Source organism: Cervus elaphus, chromosome 6 (genome assembly GCF_910594005.1).
Source record: "Cervus elaphus chromosome 6, mCerEla1.1, whole genome shotgun sequence".
Taxonomy (NCBI): Eukaryota; Metazoa; Chordata; class Mammalia; order Artiodactyla; family Cervidae; genus Cervus; species Cervus elaphus.
Window position 1 is genome coordinate 36,866,973 of NC_057820.1, and position 10,498 is coordinate 36,877,470.

A 10,498-nucleotide genomic window follows, 5' to 3' on the forward strand; every position below is an offset into this window, starting at 1 on the left:
AGTCAAGATTGGGAGAGAATAATCTTCGGTTTAAAAATAGGGCTTCTCTTCTTTTTTTTTTTTTGTAAGGTTATAGTGTGTTGAAAATGAAAATTAAGGAGTAGTAGAGGAGTACTAGAGGATTTTAAAAGAAATAAGAGAAAAAGAAAAATAGAAAATAGAAGAGAAAAAGGAAAGAAAAAGAAAAAAAAAAAGAAGAAAAAAGAAAAAAAAGGAAAAAAAAAATTTTTTCTCTTTTTTTTCCCCCTAATTAAAAAAATCGTAAAAATCTATGAAAATGAAAGTTAAGGAGTAATGGGGGAGTAATAGGGGATTTTAAAGGAAAATAAAAGAGAAAAAACAAAAAAGAAAAAAAAGAAAAAAAAAAAAAAGAGAAAAAAGTAAAATTATATCTAGGAGTTTCTCTAGAGCTGTTGCGGTCAGTGTGGGTTCGGCTCAGTTTCAGATAGCTCCTCGTTCCAGCTTACACTTCTCGGTATCTACAGGCCCCTTACGGTGTAGTCGGTGTTTTCTAGAGGGATTTTAATCTGTTGCACCAGTCCCTTCTGAGGCGGTTCCCTTTGTTTATTTGACTTCTGTTTGCCGGTCTCTTCAGAGCCTCATTTCCGCCCTGACACAGGCGGGTGGAGGTGGACTCTTATTCAGGTAGCTAGTTCCGTCGCTCTGCGGGGAGGGGCTGACGCTGCGGGGATGGGCTGGCGCTGCAGGGAGGGGCTGACGCCGCTTTCTCCGTCTGCACTGTTCCGGCTCCCGGCTGTTCTAAATGGAGCGCGCCCCGTGCTGCGCGAGGTTCCAGCCCTCCGGTGTTCTACAAAAGCGCGGAGCGAAAAGCTGCGCCTGCTCTCTGTGCCTTCCCCGTCAGAGCGGTCCAGGCAGCCAGGGGCTTGGTGGGCGCACTCTCCCCAGGTGTGGCGCGCCCACTCCCTTCCACGGTCCCAGTCTCAGTTTCCGCTGGTGCCAGTCGGGTGCGCGCGCCCTGTGTCTCGCCGCGACCTTCCCCTCCCACCTGCCTCCTGCCTCCGGGGGTGCTGGGCGGTCCGCAGCCTGCGAGCTCCTCTCTGGACCCTCTCGGTCTCTTTGTTCTGCGAACGGCCGGCAGTGTGTTCGGGCCGGTTAATGTACTCTCTCTCTTTTGGTCTCCCACAGTTCAAGTTGGCACCTCACAGAAGCTCCCTCCGATTGTCCTCAGGGCACTCAGGCCCGGACCCCACCCCAAGCAATGCCGCCCAAGACTCCCTTCCCGGGACGAATCTCCGTCCTCAGCTCTTTTGTCTCACTTTTTATCTTTTATATTTTGTCCTACCTCCTTTCAAAGAATGGGCTGCTTTTCTGGGTGCCTGATGACCTCAGCTAGCGATCAGAAGTTGTTCTGTGAAGTTTGCTCTGCGTTCAGTTATTCTTTTGATGAATTTGTAGGAGAGAAAGTGGTCTCTCTGTCCTACTCCTCCGCCATCTTGGCTCCTCCCCCCAAATTGTTCTATTTTTATACTAACTGTATATCCAATCATGGTCAAATTTTGATTCATATATATGATATTTTGGTAATTGATCCTTCTTTCTTTTTCTACCAAGTTTTCAAACGTCCAATATCTACAGAGGAATAAACTAACTCATAGGGATTAAGAAATACTGGGCTAGAAGTTCATAAAGCAGTCCTGATTTCTTCAATAAACTTTACTCTTTCCTGACTTTAATAAGATTATGAAAATATGATCTCAAGCAAGTTTGCAAATTAAGGAACCAGAGTTTTGTTTTGTTTTGTTTTGTTTTGTTTCATTTCTTCCAACTACAGTATATTATGATAATGTTCAATGAGCAGAATATCTTTAGGAATGGCCAGTGTGTGAAAGAAAAAAGGGTTTGCTGAAAGTGCAAGGAAAAGCAAAGTTGAGGTCTGAGAAAGCAGGATGCCAATCTGGATTTGCAACAGAATAGAGTGTGGAGGGTTTAAGGTTGGATGCTAGCTAACATGTTTTCATTAGGTCTTATTCATGAGTATCTAGGATAAATAATTATAGAATTTTCCCATTCCTTAGTGGTCTCTTCATGCCAATCGTTGCTTATTTCAGTTTTTGAAAATTTTGATTCTAATGCACATGTATGGGTTATATTATTTATTATAAATTCTTCAGAGTAAATACTGAAGTTCTAAATTTTGCTTGATAGAATCTTGTCTAGAATCTTTTCAAAACTTCGATTATTTAGTGCTATTCTCATGATAACCCTGAAGTTCTTTGAAAATCTTGTGGCTATCAGTATACAAATGAAGAGAAGAAACAAAATAAAAATAATCAGGCATTAAGATTCTTAGCTCTACTTCACCTTATCTCTAAGCTCCTTCATCAATACAAAGCAAATCAAGAAGCTAATATCAAGGGGAATAAAAGGAAAAAAAAAAAGACTTAGGATTTCTTTTACATACAGGAAACTGCACTCATCAAAAGTAGGCCTTGGCAGTACTGTCATTGGAACTCTGAGGACAGATGTTATAGCATTTCTGTTATGATCCATCCTCCTGGATATGACAATAAGGATTGCCAAAATTCTCCAAGTCAGACTTCAACAGTACATGAACTGTGAACTTCCAGATGTTCAAGCTGGATTTAGAAAAGATATAGCAACAAGAGATCAAATTACTAACATCCACTGGATAGTCAAAAAAGCAAGAGAGTTCCAGAAAAAAATGTTTACTTTTCTTTATTGACTATGCCAAAGCCTTTGACTGTGTGGATCACAACAAACTGTTGGAAATTCTGAAAGAGATGGGAATACCAGACAACCTGACCTGTCTCCTGAGAAATCTGTATACAGTTCAAGCAGCAATAGTTAGAACTGGACATGGAACAATAGACTGGTTCCAAATCAGGAAAGGAGTACGTCAAGGTTGTATATTGTCACCCTGCTTATTTAACTTATATGTAGAGTACATCATGAGAAACACTGGGCTGGAAGAAACACAAGTTGAAATCAAGATTCTTGGGAGAAATATCAATAACTTCAGATATGCAGATAACACCACCCTAATGGCAAAAAGTGAAGAAGAACTAAAGAACCTCTTTATTAAAGTGAAAGAGCACAGTGAAAAAGTTGGCTTAAAACTCAACATTCAAAAAGCTAAGATCATGGCATCCGGTCCCATAACTTCAAATCAAATAGATGGGGAAACAATGGAAACATTGAGAGACTATTTCTTTAGGCTCCAAAATCACTGCAGATGGTGACTGCAACCATGAAATTAAAAGATGCTTGCTCCTTGGGAGAAAAGCTATGACCAACCTAGACAACATATTAAAAAGCAGAGACATTACTTTCCAACAAAGGTCCATCTAGTCAAAGCTATGGTTTTTCCAGTAGTCATGTATGAATGCGAGATTTGAACTCTAAAGAAAGCTGAGCACCAAATAATTGATGCTTTTGAACTTTGGTGTTGGAAATAACTCTTGAGAGTCCCTTGGACTGCAAGAAGTTCCAACCAGTCAATCCTAAAGGAAATCAGTCAACCCTAAAGGAAATCAATTAACCCTAAAGGAAATCAATGCTAAAGGAAATCAGTTCATTGGAAAGACTGATGCTGAGGCTGAAACTACGATACGTTGGCCACCTGATGTGAAGAACTGACTCATTGGAAAATCCCCTGATGCTGAGAAAGACCGAAGGCGGGAGAAGGGGACAACACAGGATGAGATGGCTAGATAGCATCACAGACACAATGGACATGAGTATGAGTAAGCTCCAGGGAACTGGTGATGGACAGGGAAGCCTGGTGTGCTGCAGTTCATGGGTTCACAAAGAGTTGGACACGACTGAATGAACTGATCCTTCTGGAAATGTTCTCAGGGTGGACATTAGAAGACAAAGTCTTGATCTGATTTACATCATTTAAAACTGTGGGAGCCTTTATTTAAAAAATGCCAGACTTGAAGACTCTAAAGAAGTTTTTCTAATTTGAGAGAGAATGAAAGAGAGAGATTGATTTTACAAAATTTTTGAAAAATGTTCAGTTTCAATTGGTTTCGGAAATAGTTGATTAAAAATGTTTTTCCAAACAGGAGGAATCATTTTTACAAACTAGATGTTTTGGTCAATTTGGGATAATGAAGATGGCTGGAAAGAAACAGTTAGGTAGGTCATTTATGAGAAGAAATGAGAAGCAACAGTGGCAGAGACCAAGTAGAAAATTTCAGTTTATCTTTAGTATATTACTAACAAGATTTTAAGGCTTTGATAGGTTTAATCGATTATATGGGAGCTGTGTTCATCGTCTGCTAATTTTCTAAATGAAGCCTATGCTTCCGTGTCTTTTGATACACAGATTGGAATGCCAGAACTTTGTTGCTATATAAAAAGATAAGAGGGAGGAGCTAAGATGGTGGAGGAAAAGGATGGGGAGACCACTTTCTCCCCCACAAATTCATCAAAAGAGCATTTGAACATTGAGCAAACTCCACAAAACAACTTCTGATCGCTAGCAGAGGACATCAGGCACCCAGAAAAGCAGTCCATTGTCTTCGAACGGAGGTAAGGCAAAATATAAAAGATAAAAAGAGACACAAAAGAGTTAGGGATGGAGATCCATCCCAGGAAGGGTGTCTTAATAGAGGAATTTTCCAAACACCAGGAAACCCTCTCACCAGTGGGTCTGGGGGAAGTTTTCAAATCTCAGAGGGCAACCTAACTGGGAGGAATAATAAATAAAACCCACAGATTACAAGTCTAAAAGCAACTCCCAGCAGAAAAGTACCCCAGACGCTCGCACCTGCCACCAGCAAGTGGGGGCGGAACGGAGAGGAGCAGGCGGCATTGCTTAGGGTAAGGACCGGGCGTGAATGCCCTGACAGCAATCGGAGGGACCTAACGTGAGATAGCAACTTAAACTGTGGGAAAGAAAGAGAGAGAGAATTAACCTGAGAAAAGCCCTAGGCACAGCAGAACAAAGGACAGAGAAGAGCTACTTGGCTGTGGATCAGCCCATCCCCCACTGGAAGCAGGAGGCAGTGGGGAGGGGAAAGGGGCAAAATCGGCCCCAGAGACGGCATCCCCTACTAAATTGCAAACAGGCTTCCAGTTTCTAACCAAAGATTTCCTAAGATTCTGGATGCTTGAAATCCCCTGGGAGGGTCACAGCTAGAGAACAGCTCCCCAGAAGTGACACAAGGCTCACCGGACCGGCGCATGTGTGTGCTGAAACTGAAGCTGGGACCGCGGAGGGGGATAAGGTGCACCGCACCCGGGGAAAGTGCACTCGTCTAGATCCTGGCTGCCTGAGCTGCTCGGTTGGGGAAGGCACAAAATGCAGGCCCAACCAAGTCTACGCCTTTGTGGAGGACCCAAGAACCTGAATCTGAGCGGCTTGAGCCTGGGAAGTGCATGCAACTCAGGGCCCACTCCCTGGAGAGTAGCCTGGAGCCCGAGCAATGTAAACAGGGAAAGCACACACCCGTGAGTGGGGGCAAACCCAGTGTGGCCGGAGCACTGCAGGCCCTCCCCACACAGGCAGTGACATTTGTCTGCAGCGCCCCTCCCTCCCCGCAGCAGGACTGAACAGTGAACCTAAACAAGAGACCACCTCTGCCCGCTTGTGTCAGGGTGGAAATTAGACTCTGTAGAGACTAGCAAACAGAAGCCGAATAAACAAAGCGAACCGCTTTAGAAGTGACCAGTGCAACAGATTAAAATCCCTGTATTTAACACCGGCTACACCAGAAGGGACCTATAGATATCGAGAAGTGTAAGTTGGAACAAGGAGCTATCTGAAACTGAACCGAACCCACACTGCCCACAACAGCTCCAGAGAAATTCCTAGATATATTTTTACTATTATTATTTGTTTTTTAATTAAAAACATTTTTTCTCTTTCTTTTTTTTAAGTCTTCAATTACTCCTCTATTACTCCTTAATTTTCATTTTTATAACCCACTATAACCTTGCCAAAAAAAAAAAAAAGACACTATTTTTTTGGGGGACCCTAATTTTAAAGCTATCTTCATATATATTTCTTAATTTTTTTTTTAACATTGTATTTGTAAGAGTCTATCCTCCACTCTAGGTTTTTAATTTTTTTTTCAGTATTTGATATCAATTTTGGACATTTAAGAATCCAATCTTCAGTACCCATTTTTACTTAGGAGTGTGATTATTGGTTTGATTACTCTCTCCCCCTTTTTGACTCTCATTTTTCTCCCCCAGATCACCTCTATTTCCTCCCTCCCCTTTCTCTTCTCAATCCAATTCTGTGAATCTCTGTGGGTGTTCTGGGCTGTGGAGAACACATAGGGAACAGATTACAACCTAGATCTGTCTCTCCTCTCTTGAATCCCCCCCTTTCTCCTCCTGATTACCTCTATCTCCTTCCTCCCTCTCCTCTTCTTCATGTAACTCTGTGAACCTCTCTGGGTGTCCCTCACTGTGGATAATCTTTTCACCATTAACCTAGAAGTTTTATTATCAATGCAGTATAGTTGGAGAAGTCTTGAGGCTAGTGGAAGAATAAGACTGAAATCCAGAGGCAAGAGGCTTAAGCCCCAAACCAGAGAACACCAGAGAACTCCTGACTACAGGGAATGTTAATTAATAAGAGATCAGCCAAAAGCCTCCATACCTACACTGAAACCAACCACCACCCAAGAGCAAATAAGTTCCAGAGCAAGACATACCACACAAATTCTCCAGCAACGCAGGAACATGGCCCTGAGCATCAATGTACAGTCTGCCCAAAGTCACACCAAACTCATAGACCCCTCTCAAAACTCACTACTGGACACTCCATTGCACTCCGGAGAGAAGAAATCCAGCTTCATGCACCAGAACACCTACGCAAGCTTCCCTAACCAGGAAACCTTGACAATCCAATCATCCAACTCCACCCGCCAGAAGAAACCTCTACAATAAAAAGGGACCACAGACTACCGAAATACAGAAAGGCCACCCCAAACACAGCAATCTAAATAAGATGAAAAGGCAGAGAAACACCCAGCAGGTAAAGGAACATGAAAAATGCCCACCGAACCAAACAATAGAGGAGCAGATAGGGAATCTACCTGAAAAAGAATTTAGAATAATGATAATAAAAATGATCCAAAATCTTGAAAACAAAATGGAGTTGCAGATAAATAGCCTGGAGACAAGGATTGAGAAGATGCAAGGAATGTTTAACAAGAACCTAGGAGAAATAAAAAAGAGTCAATTAAAAATGAGTAATGCAAAAAATGAGATTAAAAACACTCTGGAGGGAACCAAAAGTACAATAACAGAGGCAGAAGATAAGATAAATGAGGTACAAGATAAAATGGTGGAAATAAATGAAGCAGAGAGGAAAAAAGAAAAAAGGATCAAAAGAAATGAGGACAACCTCAGGGACCTCTGGGACAATGTGAAATGCCCCAACATTCGAATCATAGGAATCCCAGAAGAGGACAAAAAGAAAGGCCGTGAGAAAATACTCGAGGAGATAATAGCTGAAACCTTCCCCAAAATGAGGAAGGAAATAGTCACACAAGTCCAAGAAACCCAGAGAGTCCCAACAGGATAAAAACACCTCAAGACACATATTAATCAAATTAACAAAGATCAAACACAAAGAACATATATTAAAAGTAGCAAGGGAGAAACAACAAATAACCCACAATGGGATTCCCATAAGGATAACAACTGACCTTTCAATAGAAATTCTTCAAGCCAGAAGGGAATGGCAGAACATACTTAAAGTAATGAAAGAGAATAACCTACAACCCAGATTACTGTAGCCAGCAAGGATCTCATTCAGATATGTAGGAGAATTCAAAAGCTTTACAGACAAGCAAAAGCTGAGAGAATTCAGCACCACCAAACCAGCTCTTCAACAAATGCTAAAGGATCTTCTCTACACAGAAAACACAGAAAGGTTGTATAAACGCGAACCCAAAACAACAAAGTAAATGGCAACGGGACCACACCTATCAATAATTACCCTAAATGTAAATGGGTTGAATGCCCCAACCAGAAGACAAAGACTGGCTGAATGGATACAAAAGCAAGACCCCTATATATGCTGTCTACAAGAGACCCACCTCAAAACAAGGCACACATACTGACTAAAAATGAAGGGCTGGAAAAAAATATTTCATGCAAATGGAGACCAAAAGAGAGCAGGAGTCGCAATACTCATATCAGATAAAATTGACTTTAAAATAAAGGCTGTGAAAAGAGACAAAGAAGGACACTACATAATGATCAAAGGAATAATCCAAGAAGATACAACAATTACAAATATATATACCCAACATAGGAGCACTGCAATATGTAAGGCAAATGCTAACAAGTATGAAAGGGGAAATTAACAATAACACAATAATAGTGGGAGACTTTCATACCCCACTCACACCTATGGATAGATCAACTAAACAGAAAATTAACAGGGAAACACAAACTTTAAATGACACAATGGACCAGCTAGGCCTAATTGATATCTAAAGGGCATTTCACCCCAAAACAATCAATTTCACCTTTTTCTCAAGTGTACACGGAACCTCCTCCAGAATAGATCACATCCTGGGCCATAAATCTAGCCTTGGTAAATTTTAAAAAACTGAAATCATTCCAGTCGTCGTTTCTGACCACAATGCAGTAAGATTAAATCTCAATTACAGGAAAAAACAAAACAAAACAAAAAAAAACAACCTATTAAAAATCCCAACATATGGAGGCTAAATAACACGCTTCTGAATATCCAACCTATCATAGAACAAATCAAAATATGCATAGAAATGAATGAAAATGAAAACAAAACAACACCAAACCTATGGGACACTGTAAAAGCAGTGCTAAGGGGAAGGTTCCTAGCAATACAGGCTTACCTCAAGAAACAAGAAAAAAGTCAAATAAATAACCTAACTCTACACCTAAAGCAACTAGAGAAGGAAGAAATGAAGAAACCCAGGGTTAGTAGAAGGAAAGAAATCTTATAATTAGGGCAGAAATAAATGCAAAAGAAACAAAAGAGACTATAGCAAAAATCAACAAAGCTAAAAGCTGGTTTTTTGAAAAAAATAAATAACATTAACAAACTGTTAACCAGACTCATCAAGAAACAAAGGGAGAAGAACCAAGTCAACAAAATTAGAAATGAAAATGGAGAGATCACAACAGACAACACAGAAATACAAAGGATCATAAGAGACTACTATCAGCAGGTATATGCCAATAAAATGGACAACTTGGAAGAAATGGATAAATTCTTAGAAAAGTATAACTTTCCAAAACTGAACCAGGAAGAGACAGAAGATCTTAACAGACCCATCACAAGCACGGAAATCAAAACTGTAATGAGAAATCTTCCAGTAAACAAAAGCCCAGTAGCAGATGGCTTCACAGCTGAATTCTACCAAAAATTTAGAGAAGAGCTAACACCTATCTTACTCAAACATTTCCAGAAAATTGCAGAAGAAGGTAAACTTCTAAATTCATTCTATGAGGACACAATCACCAAAACCAGACAAAGATGCCACCAAAAAAAGAGAACTACAGGCCAATATCACTGATGAACATAGATGCAAATATCCTTAACAAAATTCTACAAACAGAATCCAACAACATATTAAAATATCATGCATCATGACCAAGTGGGCTTTATCCCAGGAATGCAAGGATTCTTTAATATCCACAAATCAATCAAAGTAATACACCACATTAACAAATTGAAAGATAAAATCCATATGATTATATCAATAGATGAAGAACAAACCTTTGACAAAATTCAACATCCATTTATGATAAAAAAAAAAAAAAACCCTCCAGAAAGCAGGCATAGAAGGAACATACCTCAACATAATAAAAATCATATATGATAAACCCACAGCAAACATTATCCTCAATGGTGAAAAATTGAAAGCATTTCCCCTAAAGCCAGGAATAAGACAAGGATGCCCACTCTCACCACTACTATTCAACATAGTGTTGGAAGTTTTGGCCACAGCAATCAGAGCAGAAAAATAAATGAAAGGAATCCAGATAGGAAAAGAAGAAATAAAACTCTCACTGTTTGCAGATGGCATGATCCCCTACATAGAAAACCCTAAAGATTCTACCAGAAAATTACTAGAGCTAAACAATGAATACAGTAAAGTTGCAGGATATAAAATTAACACACAGAAATCACTTGCATTCCTATACACTAACAATGAGAAAACAGGAAGATAAATTAAGGAAACAATACCATTCACCATTGCAACAAAAAGAATAAAATACTTAGGAGTATATCTACCTAACAAAAGACCTATACATAGAAAACTACAAAACACTGATGAAAGAAATCAAAGAGGACACAAATAGATGGAGAAATATAAATCAAAAAATGGGCCAAAGAACTAAACAGACATTTCTCCAATGAAGACATACAGATGGCTAACAAACACATGAAAAGATGCTCAACATCACTCATTATCAGAGAAATGCAAATCAAAACCACAATGAAGTACCATGACACGCCAGTCAGAATGGCTGCTATCCAAATGTCTACAAGCAA